This window comes from Prionailurus viverrinus, chromosome B3 (assembly GCF_022837055.1).
Source record: "Prionailurus viverrinus isolate Anna chromosome B3, UM_Priviv_1.0, whole genome shotgun sequence".
NCBI lineage: Eukaryota > Metazoa > Chordata > Mammalia > Carnivora > Felidae > Prionailurus > Prionailurus viverrinus.
This window is the reverse complement of record NC_062566.1, coordinates 34,493,617-34,518,964: the sequence shown is the minus strand read 5'-3', so window position 1 is coordinate 34,518,964 and position 25,348 is coordinate 34,493,617. Positions and strand designations below refer to the sequence as shown.

Sequence of the window (25,348 nt, the reverse complement as noted above, 5' to 3'; positions counted from 1 at the left end):
TGTCCAAGATTTAACACTTGGAGACCCTCCACAAACCCCGGCCCTAAACCCACACTCCTACTCTCTTTCCCGTAAGCTCAGGAAGTGACCGGTCACGTCCATCTTCGGCTCTCCCCAGTTCCTTTCCACAAGGGCCCCGCGTTGTATCAGGTTGCCTGAAAGGTAGCAGGTTCCCCCCACCTTCTGCTCTCCTCCCCAAATGTCCCTATTTTGGGGCTCTCAAATGTCAGCAAATCTGCAAAGTACACAAATGCTAAGGAAAAAGCAACAGCTAATTATAAGAAAGTAATTAAGAGAGACATCTACGATGATGATAATTGTAATTAGAAAGTGTCTGGCAATTTCTTATCATGCAGTCAAATGCTACAGCCTCCTGAGCCGGGAGGCAGCAGCAGCAGCAGCAGCAGCAGCAGCAGCAGCAAACTTTCCATCAACTTCCTCCAGTGCCGAGAAGGCTTATTGGCAGCGGTTTGAGGAAGGGGGATTATTTCTCTCTTCCTTTGACATCCACATTTTCTCAAGGTCGTCCTTTGCTCCTGCGAGATCTGCCCCACCATCTAATCCATCAGTGAAGGATTACAGAAAACCCCCATTTGCCACCCAGGCCAATTTTGTAAGCTCAGGAAATCAGCAGCTACCATCGACCCTGTCAATTTCTTAGACGGGATCTAGATGAACTGCTTCTTTCTGACAAGCAATGAGAGAGACCTCTCTGCCTGGAACTGGCCTGGGCTGGGGGAGCAGGTGGGCCCCAACGGGGAGCTCTGAGGAGCAACCACTGATCTCCAAACACCCCCTCTATTGCCACGTCCACTGCCTGGCCTGGAGGTCCACCGAGAGGCCGCTGCCAGGTTAGACAACAAAGTCCATTTTAGGGCTGGTGTGAGGTCCCTCTGGCCCCTCCCCAACACGGATGCTGACCCTGAAGCTGTTGCCTTGGCTTTGCCCAAGCCCCCAGAGGAGTCATTTCAGATGCCCCACACGCAGGTCAGTGGTCTGCAGTCAGCCTGTCCTCTACAAGCCCGGCTATGGTATGTCTGGGGAGGGCCCTGGCACCCAAGTCCTTCTCATTTGCACAGGTGGCCTTCAGGGAGGGTTCTGGTCTGTGAAGATCTCCACATGCCCTCGCTTGGAGCTCCAGAGGATGGCCAGGGCCGACCAGTTCACCCAGTTCTCACTGGGGAACTGGGCTGGCCCCTGGCCCCAGTGACCAGCTCCACTTAGAGTCACAGTGAGCTGCTCACCCAGCAGCTAGCAAGACTTCATTGGCCACTCCTGCCGCCCTAGCTGTCTCTCCTCCACCAGCCTTTCCAAACTCAAATGGGTCAATGTGCCCAGAACACACTGCACTCCAGATGTCCATCCCCAGGCTCCCCCTCAGCACCCAGCCCCAAGCTGGCCAGCACCCGGCCCAGCCAGCTCCAAGCCCTGGCCTCAGCTGCTCCTTTCCCCCGTCTGCACCTCCAGAGGTTGAGGCTCTAGCATGGTCCACTGCTGGGCCCCTCAGCCTTCCTGCAGACCGTCCCTTCAGCTCGTCAGATTAGCTCAAGACCCCTCCAGCTGCTTGCTGACTGCACAGAGCAACACCTTGATCCAAGGCTCTGCCTGGGGGCAGCGAGGGCAGACAGGGAACAACGAACCTCCAAGCGTCAGGGCTAGAAGAGACCTCAGAGAAAATCATGTCCAACCCCTTCATTTTAGACCCGGAGGAACTGAGGCCCGAGTGTTTGTGACCTCATGGATAGCATGTGGTCTCTTGACCGGGAAGGAAGGACTCAAGGATGAGCCTCCTGAGAGGGAGGGGAGAGGTGCCCAAGGCCACGGACCTTCACCTCTCACCCAGCTGGATGTCTTCCTCTGCCCAGATAGCTCAGGGGCTGGGGAAGCCAGCCCAGAGGGACAGCACAGGGTGCTGGGGTTGACCCCAAGGAGGGTGAGAGCTGAAGGCAGAGGCCAGAGAAGCTGCTTCCAACACACTGAGCCCCCCGCAGGGGGTGCTGCGCAGGGGGCTCAGGGCAGCTCAAGGGCGGAGGGAGGAAAGACCAAGTGTCCTGCTAACCCTGGCCTCTCTCCCGCCCTTCTCCCTTTGGAGACCTGAGCACAGGCCTACCTCCTGCACCCTCCCCCTCGCCGGAAGGGTGAGGCCTTCGGGGGCTCTGGGCAAGCCCCACGCCACCTTTTCCCTTGGCCTCTCCCCAAAACCCCAGGAAGCCCTAGGAAAACCTGTCGAGCACCTCCCCCATCTCAGCCCTGTATCCAGCACCGGCCCCCAGTGACCCCCACTGGGGGGGAAGAGCCCCCCCAGCCCCCCACTCCCGGTGTGGCTGCTGTCCCTGTGGTCCCTCAATACCTCATTATCCCCTGCCCCTCCTCATCACCCTTGTATTGTGCCTGGGCTATCTGCGTGTCAAAACCTCAATCCGTTCATATTTCATAGGTGTCGTTTAGACGGTGTCGCTTGAAGCATGAACCATTGATGGCAGAGATCCAAGGCTCAGACAGCGATATTTGGCAATTGGGCCACTGTGTGCTTATGGGCCTGGCGGAGAGGGCCCAGGACGTGGGTGCCGAGAGGACAGTGTCCTGAGTAGAATGGAGGGGAGACGCATGCTCCTTCCTGGGGTGGGGGCACCTGACTCCTACCCTTGACTCCACTGTGGCCCAGCGGTGGACAGCCCCTCTACAGACGCCTGGGGTTTACACAGCAGCCACTCCTGGAGTGAACAGGTGCCCGAAGTTCTTTCCGACCCCAGCCCCTCATGCCAGCCTCTGTCTAGGCCCTGGGAGGGGCCGAGTTAGGCTTCTGCCACACTGGCCTCCCTCTTCTCTGCTCTGTGACTCTAAACAGGGGCCTTTTGTTAAGCCCCTCTTTCCGTTGCTGTTGGGGACAGGGAAGCAGAGACTGGCCGTGACATAGGCCCACGGTGTGACCGAGGGCCAGCCACCCTCCCTCTCCTGGCCCTACTGAGAAACTTGAGCCTCTGCTCCCTCAGCTTCCCACCACCTACAGCCCTGCCTCCGTCCTGCCTCTAGCATCTGGGGACTGGAGGCATCTTTAGCGAGAAGCAGCACAGCACAGTGGTTAAGAGCAAAGACTGCGCCAGAAAGCCAGGTCTGGGCCCAGGGATGCCACTTAGTAGCTCTAGACCTCAGGCAAGTGCGTACCATCTCCGTGTCAGTCCCCATCTGTCCAGTGGGGGCCAGTGACAGGACGGGCCTCAGGCTGTGTGTGAGGATTATATGAGTTGACAAAGCTCCCAGAGCGGTGCCTGGGGTACAGTAAGTACAGTATGAGTCTTACTATTGTTATTTAGTAAGGTGTCCTCAGACCCGAGGCGGGGGCCTCCACACACAAGCTGTCCCCCTCACTCTCACCCTTCACGGAGTCCCAAGACACATGGGAGGGCTGCAGGGATCTGCTGACAACCCCTGATCGGGGATGGTGTGCTGGAGGGCACCCCTGTCTCCGCCCCTGGTGGGGAGGCCAGGGTGGTAGGTAATGTGACGACCTAGGTTTCAAGTCCCTATCTGTCAATTACAACTACAGGACGATAAGCCAATTATCTAACCTTCCGTGCCCCAGTTCCTTCATCTGCAAAATGGGGATAATAATAGTACCTAACTCGTGAGCGGTTGGCAAAGACTGAATGAAAACCATGGAAAGTGCCAAGGCCAGCGGCTGGCACACAGACACCAAATCTCTAGTCCCTGCCCCTTGGCTCTGGCTGTTTCTGGCCACAGGGGACCAGGGTGACTGGGGGTCTTGAGCACCAATGGTGTGGGGTTGCAGGACAGCTCCAGGAGTGAGGAGATCTGGGTTTATGACTATCCGCATCTATCTCAATGATATCAAACATCTCACTTTCCTCTCCGGGCCCCGCAGCTTTACCCATAAATTGAGACAAGACCAGATGAGGTCTGTGAAGTCCCATTCAGCCATGAATCATCACAGCTGTCATTCTGCCCACGCCCTCCTTGAAATGCCTGGATCACTGCCACTACCCTAGTCCCACTTCCTGGCCCCCAAGCCCCATCCCCTTTCTACGGCCTGGTAAACCTTAACATCACAGGGAGCCTGGTTTCTGCCCTTCATTCCTTTGGAAACGGCACTGGACTAGGAGGCAGGAGACTACAGCGTGAGTTCGGGCTCTGTACTCCTGCCATATGACTCTAGGCAGGTGGCTTCCTCTCTCTGGTCTGTAAAACCAAGCACACTGCAACTTATCACCCTTCAAGTTCCTCTACTGCTCACAGCCTGTGATGCTTCTAGGGCTATTCAGGCTCCACCATGTCACCTCACAGCAGCTGGAGGCTCAAAACACTTCCACTGGGCTCCCTAGCCTTGGGTCACCAAGGCCAGGCATAGCCTCCATCACCCAGCTCTACCGAGAAGCTAGGGAGGCTTCAGACACCCAGTCTGCACATCTATGGAAGGCGAAATGTTTTCCCACCAGAACCCCCCTCTCCACACAAGGTTCCCCTGACTGACCCAGCCCAGAGAGGCCTCTTCGTCCACCGAATCCCATGACATGCTGTATGTGTGTATGGGGGGGGGGGGGGGGTGGGGTGGGGACAGGGGAGGCAGTAGGTGGCTCATCGTCCACTTGGCCTCCTGCCACTTCCCCCTTAGCTTGGGGTCATTTGGTCTCCCCAACTAGACTGTGAGCTACTTGAGACTAAATCCAGAGTCTTAAATATCCCCAGACCTCCCGTTGGGTCATACTTTACAGATGCTCTATGCGTGGCTGGTGGTGACTCTTTTGAGTACCTGTCCTTTCTGAGGAAGGGACATTAACAAGGCCGGAGAAAAGGATCAGGATGTAGAGGGTGTGGACCTGTGACGGTCATGTGAAGGTTGGGACTTGTTGGGAGGGCGGGTACAGTGTTGTCTAGCCTGGAGAAGAAAGTACAGGGTGGGAGGCAGGTCACAATCCGCTGGGCAGGCTGAAATGCTGCTAAAGAGAAGCGGGAGCCGTTCTGTCCCAGACAGAAGAGGGATCCAGGGGCACATGTGACAAGGGGGCAGATTTCAGGCTAACCCGAGGCAAGGCTTTCTAACACCTGAATGGGTTCAGCAGTTCGAAAGGCTGTTTCTATAGGTAGGGAGCAACCTATCGCTGGGAACATTCAAGCAGAGCACAGAGGACCCTACAGAAGGGAGGGGTCGGCAGGCAAGCTGGCCCTCGAGCCAAATCCTATAGCCGGCTGCCTATTTCTGTGAATAGAGATCTCTTGGAGCACAGCCATGCCCATTCACATACATATTACCACGGCTGATTTTGCACTACAGGGACAGAGTGGAGCTGTTGCCGCAGAGATGGATGGTCAGCAAAACCTAAAATACTTACTCTCTGGTACTTTTTGAGGGGACAGGGCCCTTTTGCTCCAGAAGGTTCCCGGCTGGTGGGAAGTCAGACTATGGGACTCTAAAGGTGCCTTTTGCCCTTCTATTTTTCTATCATTTACTCACTCCCAGGTATGATCACATGGTAAAACAAAGCCCAAAATGTGCTTAGGACACACCCGATGATGCCAAGCCTCCTTTTTAAAGTAGTACTCTGGGTCCACTCAAAGGAACAAGGGCCCGTCAAGCTGAGAGGCATAACCTTCAGCAGCCACAAATGCTCAGCTGGCACTCTACTGCAGTCTTTTCTTCCCTCCCGGGGCTGGGGACAAGGACTATGGATGATTTAGTGACCCCTCGTGTTGCCACTGATGGTCTTGCTCAGGTAGACACTAGTAACTGCAGTCAGTGAGAAAAAGCCAAGTGATGAGTCCTTTCTCTCTGCCAGGCGCTGAATTTCCGTTGCCCATTTCCATCCTGGAGGCAGGTATAATTACTACTCCATTCATAGTTAGGAATCTAGACCACAGGAAGGGCTAAACGATTTGTGCCAATGCCCGTAGCTACGGTGTAAGACCGGTATTTCTCAACCTTGTTTTCATGATCAACCACTCCCCTCCAGGAATCATTTTCGACATTTTGTCCTTAATCACTCTCCCGACATGAACTTTTCATACACAGATACACAGTGCATTTGTGTTTTCTACGCAAACAGACTAAGAACCAATTTTTACCCCCTGAGAATGCATGTTCTCTATCTGCCCTTCCAGATCACTCTCAGCCCTTCTGTGCCTCTGTGTCCCGAGAAGTAGATCTCCATGGACTGCATGGGCTTCCTTGCCCTCTGGCTTCTGGATGGGTTTGGCCAATGGGAAATACCAGCAGGAGATGGGAGGGCAATGGATTGGCAGTAGTGATGGGCCTTTGCTCTACAGCTCAAGGTCTTGGGCGGGGGTGGGGGTGGGGTTCTTCCTGTCCAAGCATGGAGTGGCTCTTCTTGGCTGCTAGCCCTAAATGCTCTGTCATTTCTTATTGGTTTCCTTATCCCTCCCCCTGCCCTTACAAATACAGATCCCTCCCTCCATCTTGAAAGTAGAGCGTTTCTATGAAACCTTTTGTAAGCCAAAACAGCATAAAGCAAAAAAGTAATTGCCATTAATTTATATGAAAAAAATTTGCCACCCCCCCCAAATAACCTCTTAGGCTTTTTAGATACCTGTGACACATCTTGCTAACAGAAGCACAAAATTAAATTGAGGTAAAACACAGATGCTCCAACACAATTCAAAGCTATGCAGGCTTGATGCGGAGATGCTAAATGTAGCTCCTGGGGAAGGATCCTGGTGGGGTCACTCTTGCTGCTCGGGGTGCGTGCTCCCTTTATAACCACTTGCTGCAAAGCAAACAAGGAGTGCTATTTTCACTTTCACCTTTTTTTCATGAAAGTAAAAATCCCCCATGGATTCCTCTGTGTTCACAAAAACAGGGAGTAATGTAAAGGTCTTCTGTAAAAGCAAAATGGCTCAACACACACTTTCAATAAGTGGGGGATACCTGCAATTGCTTTCTTAAACTCTCCTTGGTTAACATGCCATCTGTTTCTTGCCAGAGCCCTCAGTGATCCAGGGGCCAGGCCGAGGTTTGAGCCCATATCTACGTGATGCTAACAGGCCTGCTCTCATCCGCGTGCTCCATCACCGCCTGGACCACAGGTGACATAAGTAAGTTCCAACACCAGATCCATCACTAATATAGTCCACTTTCTCCTCTGGGTCTCAGTTTCTCTGTGAAATGAAGGGGTTGAAGGACAGGATCCAAATGTGCCTTCGAGCTTTGGGAATCTAGGGCTCCACTGCACTGGAGATTGGCTTTTTGGCATACTGTGATTTATACCAAGCTGGAGAAGACTCCATTCCACAAATGCGGGCACAGAGCTCGCCACGAAAGAAATGTATCGAGATATAGATATAAGGCCAGAACACCCGTCCTGGGGCAGGGGATGAGCCCGTATGAGCAGCCAGGAGCCAGCACAGGCATCTTGGCATCAAGCAAAGCGGTCTAGGCAGATGTGGGGTCTCTTCTGCAAACAAATTGCCGAGACAACACTGGCCCTTCCCTGGCCGAGGCTCCCAGTCTGCTGTCCCTCGCTCACGGTGAGCCCTCTGAATCAATTCTCACTCCTATTAGCATTCCACCCAAGACAACCCATAAGTCCCTGAGGCGTTCGTGGTAATATATTTTGCCTGGTGGTTTTCAAATGGTCTTACTAGTTAATGGAACTATAAAAATTACTTACATGAAAAGGTCAAGATAAATAAAGACAACTTCCATGTTCCCTGGCCAACTAGGCTGATACCCAGCTAGGACAAAAGAGGGCTAGGGAGCCAGGGAAAGGAGGTGGTAGCCTCCCAGAATTCTGCAGCATATGGCTTCTGGAACTTCCTTCCCCCAAACCCAGTGTCCCTGGTGCCCCCAGGCACATTGATCCGTCCTCCATCAACATTCTTGGCAGGAGGAGCCACAGATCAGGCTGTCGTTTGATTCTGCTTAGAAATAAAATGACCTACATCCAAGTGGGCCCAAATGCCAATTCTAAAGTGACACACTTAGCATGAGTGATTCTGCCACACCTAAGGTCATGTGACATGTGGGAGCAGGTGCAGGTGCCTACATCAAGGAGTCCACCAAAGAGAGTTCCAAAACAATTCATCATTCCTTTAAAGCTACCAGCACCAAGTCCGGTGCATGGCCAGGAAGAGTCAAAACAGCTGGTCCTTCCTCTAAGCACATCTAGAGTCAGCTTTGATTGGCTGTGGTCACATCTGGCTCCAAGATACAAATAGTCAATTAAAAAAAAGAAAGAAAGAAAGAGAGAGAGAGAGAGAGAGGGAGGGAGGGAGGGAGGGAGGGAGGGAGGGAGGAAGCGTTTCACCTGTAGGGCTGATATTGGGAGCCAAGAGCTCTTCTTGTCTGGAGTCCGTAGGCCTGCTGGTCCCCCTTCTTCCCACTGGTGGGGGGCAGGGGGCACTGGGAAGGCTCACACGGGACTCAGACAGGTAACCAGCGGTTTGCGGCCCCCACCCAATCTGCCAAGCCGGCCCATCTTAATCTGGTGGTGTCTTTGCTGAGTTTTATTCTTTGGCAATCTAGTATTTACCTAAAAGCCTGGGTCCTTGTTCTGCTACTTATTAGCTGCATGTCCTTGAGCAACACGTCTCGTCCTGAGTTTCCCCATCTATAAAATGGCTATGGACTTAGACAGTTGCTGCAAAGAATAAATGAGTTAAGGGGCACCTGGCTGGCTCAGTCAGTTGAGCGTCCAACTCTTGATTTCAGCTCAGGTCATGATCTCACGGTTGTGAGATGGAGCGAGCCCCTTGTCGGGCCCTGTGCTGACAGAGTGGGGCCCGCTTGGGATTCTCTCTCCTACTCTCTCTGCCCCTCCCCCACTTGTAATTGCTCTCTTGCTCTCTCCCTCAAAATAAATGAAGGAGGAGAAGGGAGCTAATTCATGCAAAGCACCTAGAACCGGAGGTTAGTTGTAACGGTTGCTGGTTGTTTCTTGTTTTTATGCTGTTGTTATTAACACCCCTCTTCCCAGGGCTGGCCAGGGGAGCTGGGATGCCACAGCCCCAGAGCATTCTTAGGTTCATTTCCAGCTCAAAGAATGATAGAGGGGCCTGAGTTAGACCTGAAGCAGCTTCCTCATTCACTGAGGCAGGGAGGTGAACACAGCCCTGGGAGCACGGCAAGTGTGGGCACTGGGGGCAGGCAAGGAGGCCCCAAGGTCCAGCCTCAGCTCACTGGTGACTGTAATTGTGATTTCAGGGGAGAGAAGCCTGGAACAAGAGGAGGCCACAGTCTGGCTGCCAGGCCCTTCCTCTCCTCGAGGACTGTGGTGGTGCTTCTGGAGGCAAACGTGAACTTGGGTAGGGGCGTGCTACCCGCCGCCTGGCCTGCTCCCTGTTCCTGAGCACCCTCTACTCTTCATGCGCATACCCACCCACACGTGCATTCACTTGACAAGCGTTTATGCGGCACCTGCTGGGTGCTGGGCCCCCTGGGCAGGGATTTACGAGACGAGTCCAAAAGGCAGAAATGGCCAGGCCCTGCCCTGCCCACGGGACTCCCAGGCGGTGAACATTCCTCCTGCCTGCTGTTGACCCCTTTCCCTCAAGGAGCTCCTCTGGCCCTTAGGAGCTGGGGTGTCCTCTCCGGGAGTTGTGCACAGAGGGACTGCACTCAAATTCCCCCAGGGGCCAAGACCGGAAGGAAAGGCAGACACCGGACTTGGGAGCCAGGCTGTCTGGATTCAAGTCCTGGGTCTGCCACTTCCTAGTTGTGACCTCAGGCAAGTTACTCTACTTCTCTGGACCTCAGTTTTCTCATCTTTAAAGTGGAGACAAAAAATAAAACTAAGAAACTAAAAACAAATAAATAACATGGGGACAATGGCCCTCTACCTCACAATTTGGTTGCCAGCTCAAGTCATCAATACAAGGAAACTGCTTAGAACACTGCCTGGCACATGGGAACCTACCTATTATTTTTTCTTCAAGGTCATCTCTTCCATTCCCCCGCCTCTGAGCAATCACTTACTCTGGAAGCATTTCCTGAGCTGTGCCGGATCCCCTGCTGGGTGCTGGGAATACCGTAAGCAAGTAAGCCACAGTCCCCGCTTCCACAGTGCAATACTGGAGCCAGCACCTGAGCGCGAGGGCGAGCAGACAGGTGGGTGGCTGGGTAGGCAGGTGGGGGCACTACAATGTCTCTGGTGCCGAAACCATAGCCAGGTCGGGGTGCAGGACGCGTGCCAACAAATGCGAGGCGATGCTGTATGTTGACAGGGGAAAGGCTTCACAGAAAAGGGGATATTCGACTTGACATTCATTCATAATACCTTCACTGAGCACCTACCATGTCCCAGAGACTGTATCTGCCTTCCCCATTCCTACAGACTATGAGGATTTTGCCTCTTAGGGTTTTCTGCTAGAAGGAAACTTCCTGTACCTTCCTTCTTCCCATCTCTCACCTCTCCGGCCTCGACCCTCGCTCCCGCCGTCTCTTCTTTGGCACGTGGAGCATCTTCTGGTTGTGAATGAGCCTCTCTACCCCGGGGCCTTCTTAGAGCCTGGAACCCATCTGTAACCCAGCTCTGCAGCTCTCTTACCACTTCTGCTTACCCTTCACATTAACTTGGACGCCACTTCCCGCAGGAAGCTCTCCCTGACTGCACTGCCCACCCCTCTCCCTGCTCCTACAGCATCTGGTATGCCCCCATAGGGCACAGAACTGACTACTCTGTGCCACTGGTCTGTCTCCCATAAATTCCACAAGGGCAGAAAGAACGGCCCTCTGTTGTTCATCTTTATGTCCCCTCACCTCACATGGTGCCTGACCCACGGCAGGTGTTCAATAACTCAATGTTGAATGAATAGGTGTCTGAATCTACAAAGGATCACTCCCCTTTCCCTTCGTCCTGAGCCCTACCTGTCTCCAATGTGGGCCACACCAGTCTGGTTGGGGTTGAATACATAATTCAGCTAAGAGACCAGGGGAATGCCAAGTCCCAAATCATCTCATGGTAGCCTAGTGAAATGCTCTTTACAAAGATTCCCGTAACTCTCCAGCTAATAGATAAGAGCTGTTCAGCAAAACCCAATGAGAAGGATTTCAGTCGGGGGTTTGGGCCTCCCCCTTGTAGCCTGGAGCCCTGAGGGCCATCAGTCATTAAACGTCAGTATCAGATGGCAGACTCCCCTGGGAACCTTTCTTGTATCTACCAATCACCCCAAGATATTAGCCTGCCTCTCATGGCTTGCCTCAACATGGCTTAACTGCTTTTTTTTAAACATTTTTATTCATATTTTGAGAGACAGAGAGAGACAGAGTGTAAGCAGGGAAGGGGCAGAGAGAGAGGGAGACACAGAATCCAAAGCCGGCTCCAGGCTCTGAGCTGTCAGCACAGAGCCCGACGTGGGGCCCGAACCCACAAACTGCGAGATCACGACCTGAGCCAAAGTCAGACGTTCAACCGACTGAGCCACCCAGGTGCCCTTGGCTTCACCGTTAATAATTGTTATCAATTGGCCAACTCGTCAGGATGTCCCTAGCGGGTTTCCACGTAGAGCAAGCCTGTCCAAACACTGGGCCTGACAAAAGCCCCAGTGTGGCTGTCAATTCCCTTAATCCATCCTGTGGGCCCGGCACCTGCTGGTGGACGCTCCTGGTGCTCTCAGCCCTCCTCGCTTTGTAAAAGATTTTCCCGGCCGAGCTGTTCAAACCACCAATACTGCATTCTTACATGCAGCAACAGCTTTTCAACTTGTTAATGATGTTGGAGCATACGGCCTGAGTCAGCAACCCCCAGCGCACAACCCAAGAAAATCTTTCTCCGGGTCTTTTTTTTTCCCCATTTGACAGATGCCAGGCTTACTCTAGAAAGACACATTCCAACTGATTGATTTTTTTCTTTGAGAAATTGATCCTCATCACCTACGAGGAAAGCAAAACATGAAGCTTGTCGAGTTATTTTTTTTTTTTTTTTAATGTTCTGATTTAAAAATCAGTCCCCTGGTTCTGTCTTGCAACTTGCCTTTCCTGAAGGAGCCAGCCTCTTCTCGTGGCCACACGTGACACAGTCCCAAAGGAGGGGGTGCTGGAGGACGGGCAGATGGAGGACAGAGAGGCCCCGGGGCAGACGCATGTGATTAAGCACACAGGCTTCTGGATGCACAGACTTGGGTTCAAGTCCTGATTCTTCCACTTAACTAGCTATGTGATCTCGGGTCAAGTGAAATGACCTAACATCGCAAAGCCTTGGGTTCTTTATCTGTGAAACTGGACCAACAGCACTGCCTAAATAAAGGGTGCTGTGGGGGACTCGCTGAAATAATCAAGCAGTTGACAGAGTGGGCTTCTAGCAAGCGCCCCATAAATCCCAGCTCTTACTACCATGATTGGTTTTAGAGGAGGCAGCCCACATGTGACACTTGAACATGTTGAACCTGGGGACTTCAGCAGACACTCTGAACCACAGCATCTCAGAAGGGGCCAGGGAATTAGAGTCCCCCCTTTCACCTCCTCATCCAGAGCTTGGAGCCTCTCTCCTACATCTCATGCCAAACTTCTGCTAAGATGCCTCTACCAGCAGGGAATGCAGTCACTCTGCCCCAACCTCATTCAATTGCATCCACACCAGCAAGCGAGAAAGGCTCTCTCCAACCTCCGGGCCTTTGCACATGCTGGATTCCTTCCTGTAGCCACCCTTCCCACTCCTCCTTGCCTGGCTAATACATCTCTCAGGTCTCACCCTCAATGGTGCCCACTTTAGGAAGCCATTCTTGATAGATAAGGTGCTCCTGATCTGTGCTCCCCTAGCACCTGCCCTTCCCCATCAAAGCACAGGTCCCTTGTTGCTGTTTCACTTGTTCACGGTCTTCAGCACTGGACCAGGAGCCTCTGAAAGCAAGTCCTCAGGGCCCAGCACAGTAGTGGCCTGGAGCAGGAGCTAAAGAAACATCTGTTGAACCTACGAATGAATGAATCAATGAAGCCCCGTCCATGCACCAACAACTCTGATCACTAGAAAGCTTTTTGCTTCACTGGGCTGAAATCTGCCTCCTCGGAGCTTGCCCAACTGCTATCTTGCCCTTCCCTGCCCCCCAACCTACGTCTCCTCCCGATTCCCCAGAGAAGGGAGCTCTTCTCTATCGGAACGGAAGCAGATCGGAAACAGAGTGACAGGACCCCACAGAGCAGAGTGGCTGGGACCGAAGGTGCCCGCCCATGGAGAAGTGTCCTTCTTTCTGTCAGAGTTAGTCTTTTGTCCTGGGTACTGTAGCCTGGCTGCCACCACCGACCAGCACAATGAAGCCCACCCAAAGCATCTGAGCACTGTCACTGCCCCTGCCTCCGGCAGCGAGGAGCCCGTGGTCCTGCTGGTTTCACATCTCCTCGCAATCGAGAAGCTAAATCAGGAGCTACTTAGCACCACTGATTTAGGGCTTTAATAAAAATAATGCAAAGTGAATAGGAAAGGCAGCTGTGCAGGTCACGGTCAGAGCTCCTCCTAGCAGACTCCTGCCTTCTCTGCCTGCGTCTCTGCCCAGCCAGAAGAGCCCTGGATTCCCTTGCAACCCCACAAATGAGAATTGGTGCTTTTATGAAATCAGTCCTCATCACAGCCACATCCCTTTACAGCCCAGGCTGTATCTGTTTCTCACAGGGCTGTGTAGGGGTTCCCTGCCACCTCGGGAACTTAACCCTTCTCTCTACAAAGACCCTGGCCTGAGAGGCTAGAGGCCTCTGAATGTGCCCCAGCTCTGTGACTGATTCACTGCGAGCACCACTCACAGCCTCTGCCTGTGCAAGGTGGCTGGTGACAGGGTGAGGCAGCCGTTCAGAGCCTGTGCCACTGAGGTCCTGGGAGTGGGGGTGGGGAACGGGGAGTTTGCAGTGTTCCCCACCCCCAACCCCTACCCAGGCACAGAGACTTCCACTGGGACCCAACGCCAAGCCCAGAGTGTTTCCTTACGTTCTAAATGAGTCTATTTGAACATCTAATGCTTTAGTAATGAGGAGAAAATGTTATTTTTAAGTGACCTTTTTATTTTTGAAATCACTATGGCCTGTCCTACAGCTTCTAAGTGGCAAAGCCAGGATTCCAGCCAAGGGCCCTGCAGGCCGTAGCTGGCCCTCCTCTCGGCTCCCCTATTCGGCCTCTTGAGCAGAGCCAAACCCGTAGCAGGTGAGTAAAGGGGCAATGCTCCCATGGGCTGGGTGAGCAGGGAAGGCTTTCCAGAGGAAGAGAACACCCCCCCCCCCACTCCCCATAGGGTGGCATGAACCACCTCGCCTGGGCAGACTGAGGTCTCAGAAACACAGCCCCCACCTGCCCTCGCTTCTGACTCCAGTGGTCAGAGCAGGGCCATGGGCCTCTCACTGCTCCAGGGCAGGACCTGCCATCACTCTGGCCCTGGCGGCTTGGGTGGAGGGAACACACATCCCACCCTGACCCTCCCAGGCTCTCTCTGCAGGATGCCCCTGCCCTTCGCCCCCTTTCCCACACTCTCCCTCCCCCCTGCCCGTGCCCTGCAGCAGACCCCTCAGCTGGCGGGGGGGGGGGGGGGGGGGGGGCTGGGGTGGAGGGGGGAACAGCTGAGATGCAAACAGGCAGGGAGGAGCTCTGTTCTCCCCTCAATAGTTCACCCATAGGCCTGTCTCTGTATCTCTGGGGAAAAGCATCACCTCAATATCCTTGCACCTGAGAAAATGACAAACGTGAGGGTCATTTACTGCAATACTGTCTAGGGTAGCAAACACTTGGAAATAACCCACATGTCCATCCACAAGGGCAAGGACAAAGAAATGACGGCACAGCCACGCCGCAGAATACCTTACAGCCGGAAAAAAAAGGCACCAGACCCCTCCTCGTGTACTGATAACATACACAAAGCTAGAGCCAAAGGGACAACAGTAAAGGCAGAGCAGGGTTTAGAAGATGCTGCCATCGGTGTAAAAATGAAAACGCGTTGGAAAAGAAGGCATGCATACATTTCCCTAGATGTGCATAAAATAGCTCTGAAAAGATGCACAGAAACTCGCAACAGTGGTCCCTTCCAGGAAGGCGACGTGGGAGAAGGGTTTTCTGCTGCAGGCCCTTTTGTAGCTGTTAAATATTGAACCAGGTGAAACGTGTTACCTGCGCAGAAAATAAATACCATTAAAACTGTAAAAAAAATAAGACACACCCATGCCAAAAGCTTCTGGTTAACATGCAAAAGAATCCACTGGGAGAGGAAACACGTGACTGTCACACTTACTAGCCCCAGGTGAGAGTGACAGCTATCACAACGGAGCCCTGAGCCAGTGGGACTCAGGACCAGTGAGTTTTGCAGAAGGTTTATTTGAGTCAAGGGGCCAGGAACCATGTGCAGCTTGGTGCTCCGGCCGAGTTAGGGCCTGGAAGTCACCTTTGCAGCAACAGCCGGGTCTCTGTCACCCCCAGCCTGGACGGCAGCAGGTTCCCCGGGGCCCCTGCTGTGCCTGGGAGGGGGGGCAAGGGCTGCCACTGGCCTCAGCACAGCACCGGGAGACGCGATAAAACACGATGGCACGACGGATTCCTGAGGTGGCGGTTACTTCTGTATCACGCTGAGAGCATTATTGGTTCTTTCAAGTGAGACCCTGGTCCTCCCTCAGTCCAACTTTTATCAGCCTAATCTGGTGAGATGCCTCCCTTCTCCAGCCTCCTTCTGTCTTCCTTCCTCTTTGTGTTCTCTCCTTCTCACCACCCCGCTCCCCCCCCCCACCCCACCACCACCCCCTCACTCTCCCATCTCCACTCTCCTTCTTAACTCATCAATTCACAGCCCTGCTCACAAGCTTCCTTCTCCCCTTCATCTCCGTGATGCTCTGCTCATCCAGACCCGGTCACCCCGGCCCTTGGCAGGGATGGGTGGGGCAAAAGGAGGGAGGGGCTGCAGCATGGTCCCCCCACCTCCCCAGGGGAGCCTGCAGGAAGGAAGCTGAGGGGCACCCCCCTCTCACTGGTCAGCTGCAGCCCTTGAGAGAACTCTGCTTTCCAGCACAGAGCAGCGAGCCCACACACGATCACCTTCTTCGGGTCCCTGTCCCCCTCCCTCTCTGCACCCCACCCTCCAGCAAGCTCTGCCTTGGAGTGTCGGACTTCCTCTCCCACTTGCTGCCCACTCACCTTTCCACCTTTTCTTTAGGGGTCAGCCCATGACCCTGCTCTTGAGGCGTCCGGCCGGGAACCCCAGCCGGCAGGGAGGTGGCACGCCCTACTTAGTATCACAGTTCCGGTGACACCCGGCTCCTAAATATCTCAAACTCCTTAAAGGTTGGGACAGATCTTCTTCATTTTTTTAATTATTATTTTCATTATTTTTTAAAAATTTATATCCCAGTTGGTTAACATATAGCATATTAACGACTTCAGAAATAGAATTTAGGGACTCATCATTTACAGATAATACCCAGTGCTCATCCCAACAAGGGCCCACCTTATTGCCTAGTGCCCATTTAGCCCATCCCCTGTCCCAATACCCCACCAGCAACCCTCAGTTTGTTCTCTGTATTTAATAGTCTCTTATGATCTGTCTTCCTCCCTGCGTTTATATTATTTTTGCTTCCCTTCCTTTATGTTCCTCTGTTTTGCATCTTAAATTCCACATATGTGTGACGTCATATGATATTTGTCTTTCTCTAATTTCGCTTAGCATGATACCCTCTCGTTCCATCCACGTAGCTGCGAATGGCAAGATTTCATTCTTTTTGATCGCCGAGTAATACTCCATTGGGTATATACACCACATCTCCTTTACCCATTCATCAGTCGATGGACATTCGGGCTCTTTCCATACTTCGGCTACTGTCGATAGTGCTGCTATAAACATTGTGGAGCTTTGAAACAGCACACCTGTATCCCTTGGATAAATACCTAGTAGTGCAATTGCTGGGTCGTAGGGGAGTTATTTTTAGTTTTTTGAGGAACCCCCCCCCCCATACAGTTTTCCAGAACGGCTCCACCAGTTGGCATTCCCACCAGCAGATGCAAAAGTGGAACGGGTCTTCATCTGTGCCCTGCTCTCTCCCCCAACCCCAACCTGTTACCAAGCACAGTATTTGCAGAGGAAAGCAACTTGGCAGGCATATGCAGAAAGGGAGGAGAAAAGGAGAAGGAAAAAACTAAAGAAAGACAGAACAGATTTCTGCCTCTGAATTTTCCAAGCATGTAATAGTTATTATTCATCTGGCACTTCAGCACTTCTAAAGCACATTTATGTTCGCCATTTCATTTGCTTTCACAACTCCCCTAAGAAGTAGCCAAGAATGGGGCGCCTGGGTGACTCAGTCTGTTAAGCATCTGAGTTTGGATCAGGTTATGATCTCACGGTTCGTGAGTTCAAGCCCCACATAGGGCTCTCTGCTGTCAGCGGAGCCTGCTTCAGATCCTCTGTCTCCTCTCTCTGCCCCTCGCCCTCCTCCCTCACCCAGCGTGTGAGCGCGCTCTCTCTCTCTCTCTCTCTCTCTGAAAAATAGACATATAGAAAAAAGAGAGAGAGAGAGAAGTAGGCAAGACAGGTCTGTTATTTCACTCACTTTACAGAGGGGGACAGCAAGGCTTTAGAGACATGAAGTTACTTGCCCAAGGTCACCCATACCAGGGCTAGCTCAGAGCCCGATCTCCCTGCTCCATGCCCCTGGGCACTGGCACAGCCTCTCTCTTTGCCTGGAACATTCTCTTACAGCAGCCGGCATGATCAAGTATCACCTCCCGTAGGGGGCTCAGCTTGCAAGCTAAGTTATCAGCCGCTGGAGGGCAGAGACCCCTGCCCGCTGTTCCTTCCGGTGCAAACACGTAGCCCAGAGCCTGGCCTTGCCCAGTGGCCAGGCGACGGTTGCTGGTTGCTGAGGGCCCTAAGGCGGGCCTTGCTCAAGGCCCAGCGATGAGGAGTTGTGCCGGGAAGGGGGCCAGAAGCCCATGCCTCACGCTGCGGGGTGAGCCACAGTGCTCCTGCAAACACCCACGATTCTAGAAACCAGAAAGCCTGAAAAGGCAGGGTATTTCTTCTCCCCCGGGGGGGGGGGGCAGAAAAGTACAGGAAAAGTGACTGTTCAGCCTTTAAACACATAAATAACGTTGCTTCTTCTATCCCCCGTCCCAGAGCACCCACCTACAGAGGGCATGAACGGCAGGCACTCAACAAAATGTCTTACTGAAACAAGAGACAAAATCGGGCCCGGAGTAGTGCTGTGTGGGTTGCCATGGAGTCCGACAAGCCTTCGGAAGGCAGCGGTCAGGGCCGAAACCCACATGCTTCCGTGGCTCCCTCCACCCGCACGTGCAAACACAGCCCCCGGCACCTGCTCCGTGTTCCTCCAGGGCCACACAAAGGCCTCCCGGAAGAGACCAGGCTCTGGGACTTGGGTGAGTGCTTCTCCATGCCTCAGTTTTCTCTTCTGGAAAAATGGGGAGGATGACACCATCCTCGCTGGAAAGCACACAGATAGAATAACAAGTGTTCTGCAGAAAAGACGAGGTGAGGTGGGCCCTAGGGCTGGGGTTCCTGTGTTTGCATTTCCATTCCGCCCCTAGTAGCTAGTTACTAGGGCAACTCAGCTGCTGGCTGCTGTGTTTCCCCTCATGCCCGTAAGAGCAAGCAGCTGGCAGGCACTACAGGTAGGGATGGCCTTGGCCTTGGCCAAGGGAGAAAAGAGCAGTGTGGAAGATAGCCTGAGGACAGGTCTCCGTTAGCAGAGCAACCGTACATCTTCCTAGCACTTTACAGTGTGCAGAGACCCTTCTTTCCCAAGGTCGTGCTTTCCTGCTCCCCTCTCTACTTGCAGCTTAGAGCCAGGACTGTCAGGCGTACACGGAAGAAAACCCCAAGCAGCTCAGAGGAGGCAGGTAACACAACAAATGAACAGCTGAGCCACAACCGGAATCCAGTCCAGCAAAGCGAGTTTTGGCCGGACACTGTGGTGGGCACTGGGTACCAGACTGTCCCGGAAAAATCGCATCTAGACAGGGAGCCAGAGGTCCCCGGGGCATCCCTACCTCATAGCGGAAGTCCTGTTCCCGCAAAGGGAAGAAGTGAGCCCGGGTAAGACTCCACAAGGCAGTGGCTGCCACTGCCTAGCCCAGATGGCCTTGTGGGGGGGGGGGGGGGGCGGCTCAGGGCAGAGCCTTCCTATCTGGAGCAACAATGACCCCCACACACTCCCCAGCTTTGCTCCAGGCTCTTGCCTGCATTAGCACTGGTCTAGCAGGTGACAACAAGGTCAGGGGCTATTCCCATGGGAGCCCTCTGGGCTCCAGCCCTGCTGGCCTCTTCTATTCTACCCCCCACCACGCCCTCCCCAGCCCTCTGCTCTCCACCAATTTCTCGTTTCTTGGGCACATACATACATCTCAATCCCACCTGAGGGTCTTCTCCCGTGCGGTTCCCCCAGCCAAGAGCTCCCACCCCATCCCCAGGCTTCACTACTCATCCTTCATATCCCAGCCCCATACCCTCTTGCCTGATGTCCCCAACCTCCTATCTGTGGGAGGGGCCCCTGGTAGTGGTTCTCAGCATCCCCTGCTCTTTCCCTCCAAGTCACCCACAGAAAATGTCATTCTCCATCTACCTGGGGAACAACAGTTGAAAGCCTGTCTCTCTCTAGGCTATTAGCTTCATGGGGACACATATCCTATGTCTTTTGTTGACCCTTGGACCTTCCTCCCTGGCCCTAGCCCTGAGTACAGTAAACACTCACTCAATACACGTCACCTGAATATAAATAGTAAATGAACACATTACATAGCCACCAGAGTACTCAACAAATGTGTTAAACAAATGACCCTTTTGTCTGAAAAGATGCAGTAATGACTGCCATATAGACATTACTTTTCTCATCCTGCATCCGCTCCATGCCTCCATGGGATTGGATGTAAATAACACCTCGCATTTGTGTGTAACAAAATAAAATTCTAATTCGCATCACAGCCCGCACGTTAACCTTGCAAGGGTAGGTAGCCAAACGCTGCTTTCCTCAGGATGGTGTCCAGGGAGGCTAAGTGATTTCCCCAGCTTCACACAGAGGTTAATGGAAACATGGACAGAGAAGCAGGGTGATAGCCTCTGCCCTGATCAAGGCAGACCTGCAGCCCCTTCCTACTTTCAAGAGGAAAGTACAGAAGTCCAGAAATGATGCTTTCTGGACTGTGAGCTCCCTAAGTGAATGACCATTTATGTTTTATTAATTCCTGTATCTCCATCACCCAGCCCGAGTGGGGCACATTACAGGTGCTTGAAAATAAACTGCTAAATCAACAAATGATGTTTGACCTGGAAAAGAAAATGGGAAGGAGGGGATAAACGAGAAGGGAGAGAGTTTCTTAAACATCTAAAAAGCTGTTATATGGAAGACAGAGACCTGTTCTAGAACCAAAAGAAATACCTCTCTCCCCCTGAGAGCAGTCTATATCTCTTGGGCTTCCTTAGGAAGGAGTGAGTTCCCTGTCACCCAAGGTAATCAAGCCGAGCCAGAATAACCATCTCTGGTTATAACAGCAGCAGGGCTTCCATGTTACAGAGAACCCTGGGGCTCCATTTACATATCAAGAGTATGAATGATGGCCCAGGGGCTCAGGTAGATTCAGTGGCCTGCAGAGTTCCACCTAATCCTGAGAATATGTGATTCCCTGATCTAGGAACAGAAAAGAATCAGGATCCACTTCTATGTCTCTAGATCCACAGTCCCCAGCTCTATGGCACATGAAGCCTGGGGTTCTGGACCAGAGGGTCCGACAACTCAGCTCCAAGCCTCAGCTACTCCCTTCACTGGGAACCAGAAAACCGAAACTCCTCCCCTAGTGTGGGTTCCCTGATGCCCACTGTCCCCTTGGTGCATCTCCCTGGCACAATCTCACACACAGCCCCCCCAAAGTCCTCCCTGAGAGCCATCTCCCATGTGCCCCAACCTCCCCCAGCACAAAGGCACCGTTGCATGGGGAGAACGAGGTGCAGCTGGACCCAGAGACAAAGCGGAGGACAGGCAGCCATCTTAGGACAAGGTGCCAGCTCCTGGCTGCCTCTGAAGGTCATTGGATGCAGCTATTGCCTGTAGCCCTCCCTTCTCATTGGGTATAACTAGAGAACTCTCGATGGCCTCCACACAAGGAAGGAAAAATTCATGAAGGCGGAGGAGAAGGGGGAAGCCAAGCAGGAAAGAAGTTCTCACCTCCAGCCTCCTTGGCTTTAGTGATCAGAAGCCATTGCCGCCCCAGAACACAAGGCCAAGTGGGCTGAGATCGGTTTGCCCATTCCCACCAGGCCTCATTGTCTCTGGGGAGGGAGAACCAAAGAGGCGGCCCCTAAAGCCTGGGTCCAGCCCTTCTGCTGCGGAAGAAAGGCCCCCAGCCTCTTTGGGGAGGGGCTATTTTGATTTCCCAGAAGTCCCCTCCTGGCAGACACTGAAATGATCAAGAAACCCTTCCAATTGCCTGTTAGCCCCACAGAGACATAGAAACATTCAGACCCAAACCCTGCTTTCTGGGCCTTCAAGGCAACTTCCGCAAGGGGGCCAAGGGAGGAAGACAGGTGACGATGACATAATGAACATAGCACAGCAGGCAGAACAGCAGGGCACCCAGAGCCTGCCCTAGAGCTCTGGGGAGAGGGTATTCTTCTGGCTGGGGAGAGGGCAGGGTGCTTTAAGCCTATGTCCCATCCCCACAAGCCAGAGAATGAGGGACGTAGAGGGGGCCACAGGCCATGCTCCCTCCATGCTTGCCTCCTGGCAATGGACTAGGGCAGTCAATCTAAGGCTGACCCGCTTAGATCGGTTGTGATGTTTTGACCGTAGAGTCTCATAGTAAGAGGCATGGAGGGATCAGGGTGGGGGACAGAGCTGGATTCAGATCAAGTCTTCAAGGGGAGAGGGCACTACCGTCCTCCACCTAGGTCTCCTCTCCCCTATCACAGTCCCCAGCTCTACACCAACCTCTCTCTATCCCGGGGAGCGTGGAGGTTAACACATTACCTCCTCAGGGAACAAAGCTACATTTTAGCAGGAACCTTCTGGAGACCAGGAAATCATCTAGGAGAGACTCTAACACGAAAATTCCTGGCTCGTTGGTGGGAGAGATGCCGAGGAGCCCTGAGACACAGCAATCGGCACGATGCTTTTTTTCCTAAGAAGCGCGCCCTCAGCTAACACGGCCTTGGAAGATCTGCCTCTGTCCAGGTCTGGCACAGTCTCTAGGAAAGAACCCTGGCTTTGGAGTCAGACAGGCCTAAGTTTGAGTCTTGTCTTCCGGTCCCTAGCTCCAAGGACCTCTGGCCAGTTACTCAGCCTCTCTGTGCTTCTGCTCCCTCATCTGTGAACTGAGAGGACGCAACCCACCACAAAGCACTGCCGGAAGATCGGAGGAACACCTGTCACGGCGCGGGCACACCGCGGGCCCCACCCCGTGATTCCCCCTCCACCCCACCGGATACGCAGACGTGCAAAAGAAGATAGCTGTCATTTGGAATGAGAACCCACTGGAATATATTCATCATTCCAACCAGCTGGGGGGCTGGGGACGGAAGAGAGCCACTTTGGGGGAAGGATATTAACCGTTCCAGCCAACCAGAAGTCCCTCATCACCTTTAACTCTCCCAGAGGGAGCCTGTCCAGGTTGAGTTATCTTCTGTGGGAAGGAAAAGCAGCTCTGGCCCTTTTAACCTAACACGGATCATAGAGCAGAGAAAATATAACAGCCCCAAACCACTAAGCACTCTTCAACTAGATTTTCCCAGCCCTGCCAAAGAGGCGAGCGGCGGCCACCGTTAATGGAATGACATGTGTATTTTCTGGAGGACGTGGAGGCCCCACCTGCCCGGTGGAGATGGTAGAGATCCCCGGGGAGCTAGTAGGGCCCTGGCCCGCAGGACCTCAGGCCCTGGCCAGGACAGTTCAGCAAGGGGGCAGACGCTGAGGCAGGGTTTCTGGGGATGGATGGCCATGCAGCGGGCACAGAGACATCCCATCGCCCTCCATCATCCACCTGCTTGACTGCTGGGTTTGTGGGCGGCTGCAACGTACGCACGAGAATTGCAAGTCCCGTAATTCACCCAGATGGTGGAGGCTCCCGAATTGTTCCTCCTCAAGAGACAGCTGTTCCACCGCTGGGCCATATGGCTCCCCTTGTCTGCACCCTGCTCTGGGAAATGAACCACTTTGCACAGGCTGCTTCTCAGATCTTAGAGCCGTCTCTTGTTCTTCGCGGGTAATTAAGACCTCCGGCTGAGGCATCCCTGTTTCTCCACGTGTGGTCTGTACACATGTCAGAGCAGTGTTTTAAAGCTCCATCAAGGTAAATACAGGTGGGCGAGGCCCGCCAGCCTCCCACTCAAGGGGTGCACCTACCATCACAGACTCAGAGAGGCTGCCGGGAAATCGCCTCGCCACCCCTCTGCGAGGGTGCGCCCTCACCTCACCCAGGCGCGTCCCGGAGTTCCGGGCTGGCAGTGACCTTCGGAGGTCATCTACCGTCCACCCTTTGACGGAGGCTCATTTCGGCACAGGCAGGAGGAGACACACGCCTTAGACACATCTTTTCACCATCGGCGTTATAAAGTTATTCACGGAGACCTTTAAGACTAGCTTTGATTTAGGAATGCACTGAGCGAGCCCCTCGGAAAAGAAAGAGCACTTCTGGATGGAAATGCCTGCTGTCCGCAGCAGGCTGGGTCCTTGGACCCCCCTCTCTGTCACTCTTTCTCTCCAGGACACCCTGGCAAGCTGGACCCCAGACATGCAGAAAAAGACTTTCTTTGTTCCCTAGGAGGGAATGTTGCCATCTGTGTGCTGTCCTAGAGGAAATAGCCATGGCTGGGGCCTCACCCTTTAGGAAGCTGATCCGCACGCTTGATGGCTCCACCCCATTTCTGGGACACTCACCAGGAGCCTGATAATATTTATTTGCTATCCTTTCCGACGGTTTCGAGCGTTTTCTTTAGGAAGTCAGGGGAAGGGCCCATGTGCCCCACCTCCCAACCCCACGCTTATACAGGGCTTCTTCCCAGATCTGAAAACTGACTCCTTTTGCCCTCAGCCTAGCGGGAAAGCTCTCTCGGCATTATCCTGCCATACCAGGTAATAAGAGCTGACACTGAAGCATTTACGGATTCCAATGATTTCACATGAATTTACTCACCTAATCCTCATAAGCCTAAGTGGAAGGTACTGTGATCACCCATCACACAGATGAGGAAAGTGAGGCAAAGAGAGGCTACGTAGCGGGGCTCCTTAAACAAGGCTCTATCTCAGCAGGAAATGGGAACTAGCATAGAGAATGAGCAGGACAGGTGGCCAGGTTGGGGACTGGAGTGACCACACACTGCAGGGGCCCAACAGCAGAAGCCACCGTCCTATCCGCTAAATACCACCTACCCTCAACCTCCAGAGATACCAGAAGCTTCCAAATGTGGCCTGGTAGCAGCTGAACCTGCAGGCCCCTGGCTAGAACAGCGTGGGTAAGAGCGCAGAGCCAACACCAGATGCCTGGGCTTGGCTTCCGGCTGTATCGCTTCATTGCTGGGTGACCTTGGGGAAGTTATGTAACCATTCTGTGCCTCCATTTCCTCATCTGTAAAATGAGAACGTTACCAGTACCTACTTCACAGGGGCGTTGTGCGATTAAATGAGTTAATACAGAAGCGAGGCCCAGCATCTAGTTTGTGTTGTGTAAGTGATAGCTCTGATGATGATAAGGCAGCAGGAAGAGGGAGAGGTGGGGGAGGGGAAGACTGTTATTCCTACTGCCAGATGGGTTAGGCGGGTGTCCTCAGGGGCTAGCGATGACAAAGACCCATCACATAGTCTTGTAGGACAAGGTCGACGCTCCTATTCTGTATACAAGAGAAAGTCTGAGAGGGGAACCAGGTGTCTTGAGTTGTTCGGCTAGTTGGAGTGGACAGTAAGGCTGTAACCCAGGCACCTGAGCCTGAACCACAGCTGAATGTTCTGCTGGAGAGCCTGAGCGCTAAGGACAGCACGCCCTCCAGCCTGGGGCGGGGACTCCGTTCTCTTACAGGTCAGCTTCCCGGGGACTTCACAGTCCCTGCTTCCTCTAAGCCGATCCCCTGGAAACCGGCTCACCACTAACTAGCTGTCGGCCCCCAGGCAAAGCGCTTAAGCTCTCTGAAGCTCAGTTTTACATGCACAAAGGGAGGAACAGTTCCTGCAAAGTCATCTTGAGGATAAAATGAGATAACAAAAGTGACCACCTGACCCCCAAAAGTCAGCGCCTTGCTCAGCTCCTCACTTTGTGAAGGTGACACTCCACCAAAGGAGGTCGTTACGGAGGATGTGTTCCCGACGGGCTTGGTGCACCTGAACAAGCTTCTCCACCTTGACCGGTGTCACCGTGAGCCCCTCCTTCCCCTCTCCGCACCCTGCCTTGTAGTTCAATCTTTAGGGGAAACTGGGAAGGCCTGTGCCAGC

At 53.3% G+C, this 25,348-nt stretch overlaps 1 protein-coding gene across 6 annotated transcripts in view; it reads right to left on the bottom strand.

The window, feature by feature from the left end:
- Positions 1 to 25,348, bottom strand: part of MEGF11 (multiple EGF like domains 11) — a 356,748-nt gene that overhangs the window by 182,812 nt on the left and 148,588 nt on the right. The gene's annotated exons all lie outside the window — the stretch shown is intronic.